The sequence below is a fragment of the Solanum tuberosum genome, unplaced genomic scaffold, assembly GCF_000226075.1.
Source record: "Solanum tuberosum cultivar DM 1-3 516 R44 unplaced genomic scaffold, SolTub_3.0 scf00154, whole genome shotgun sequence".
NCBI classification, from domain to species: domain Eukaryota; kingdom Viridiplantae; phylum Streptophyta; class Magnoliopsida; order Solanales; family Solanaceae; genus Solanum; species Solanum tuberosum.
In genome coordinates this window covers 1142259-1144475 of record NW_006239079.1, presented here as the reverse complement: position 1 = coordinate 1144475, position 2217 = coordinate 1142259, and positions in this window count along the sequence as shown.

The following is a 2217-nucleotide window of genomic DNA, read 5'->3' as shown; positions in this document are numbered from 1 at the left end:
GAAAAAAAAATGAAAAATTGAATGAAAAGGGGTAAAAGAAGGTTAAGACCTTTTAATCCAATTATTCCTAAGTAAATTTATTTTTATCTATATCTGAATGGATAAATTGCAATTCAATTCATTTTGTTTTGATCCATCTATTTAACACTCCTACTAAGTTTGATAAAGGAAAATCTTACATCAACACCAATGATTATAGAGATTAACAACCTTTTGATCAAACAACCGTTGAAAAAATCTATTCATAATTATAAATTATTCATATGTGACTTTACTTCTATTTTTTTGTCTTTTGATAAAAGATTAGTGAATCAATGTGCCCTAGCACGGGTTTCGAACTCTATGTTTGATGAAATAAATATATATTAAATCTCCATCTTTAACTTATGATATACTCAATTTTAATTTAATTAATAATATATTATTATTATTATTTTTGAAAAGGAGTCAAACATCAGCTTTGTAAATATTTCTAATACACCGTGTACAAATTAGTCATAGTTTGACTTCTTGTACTAATATTATCCGAGCTAAATTTCTAAAACACTTTTTGGTAGGAAAATAATTATGAGTGATTTTCAAAAGAAAATTAAATGGTAATTCCAATTCTCTTTTTAATTTTAAATTAGATATCCAAATCTCTCTAAAAAAAAACAAATTAAATAGATATCCAAATCACTCTTCTTTCTTCTTTTCTTTTTTCCCTTATAAATCATGAGTGAGTTATTATTCTCTCCATTCCTTTTTAGTTGTTACATTGCATTTTTTTTTTAGTCAATTTGACTAATTTTCAAAGATAAATTTGATGTTTAAAATAAAAATTAGATATTAAAAAATTATAGAAAAATACTGTAAATTGCAATTCTTTTCGTATTAAATATTAAAAATAATTCATCTTGAAGTTTTAGCCAAAAATTGATATAATTAACCCTCAAAGAGGAAAATGCATTATTTGTCGAATAGAAAGCGTTCTCCTACCGCCGTTGAAGTTTGTATATCGAAAACGGACGATCTCTTCCTCATATTCATATGTGTGAACAAGTTAAAAAAAAAAAGGAGGGGGGGTGGGGTGGGTGGGAGTATATCACAATAAACTAAAATTGAATTTAAGAACTAGTTAAGCTAAATTAACTCTATGAATATGTATATTCCTTTTCACAGAGTTAAAATTAATAGTTAAAATTTAACTAACTAAAATAAGGTCCTAATCATAATTTAGATAATTAATTCCTTCTTCTTAAACAACTCTTTTCATCCTTTTTAACAAATTTTTAATTTGTACTACAACATATTTTTCCTATATCAACACTGAACTTCTATTAATTTTTTATTTTTTTTTAACTTTTCGTTTTCCCATTTTAAAATATTAACTCAAAAAACATTGAAAGATCGACGGTAAGTTATTAATTTTAAAAAATAATAATCGGAAGATAGATACAATAATTATAGAAAAGATAGTATATAGTTATTATTGTGTGATTATTAAAAAATTTGGAAGCAAAATTAATATATGAAATATTAATTATTTAAATCATACATAGTTAGAGCCTTACTTTTAGAGTCGTCGCCTGTCAATATGGGTTAGGCCCGTTGGGCCGACCTGGCCTAATCCGTGATTTGATAGAGCAGGATTACGATTTTTGGAGTCTATTTAAGAAAAGGGCTTTTTAACCCGGCCTGAATAAGCCTGTCGATTTGTGGGGCTTGAGAAATATGGATAGGACCGGCCCGTGGGCCAAATAAAAATTAATTAAAAAATAAAAATAAAATAGAGTTGTAACACCCCGTATTCGAAACAGACCAAAAATACAGATTTCGAGAAGTTGCAGGTGCAACTTACGGTCACCATCCACGGATCGTAGGTCAAACCACGGCCCGTGCTGGTGGTCCGTGGTTCACCACTGCAACCCCTCCCAGACTCAGTCAGAAAATTTGGCTAAGTGTTGACCCACGGCCGGACTTACGGTCCGTAGGTCAGGTCATGGACCGTAGTTCGTGTCCGTGGATCGATGCCCCAAAAGCCCAGCTTCAGTCCCGATTGACGGTTGACCAGCACGAACCGTCAATCGATCCACGATCCGTAGGTCTGACCGTAGATGAGGGTCAACAGTCAGTTAGATGAAGATTATTGATTGGTCAACTTCAGATGGTCATAACTTTTAGCACAAAAGGAATTATGTGTCCCATGACCTATGGTATGATAGATAATTGAATTAT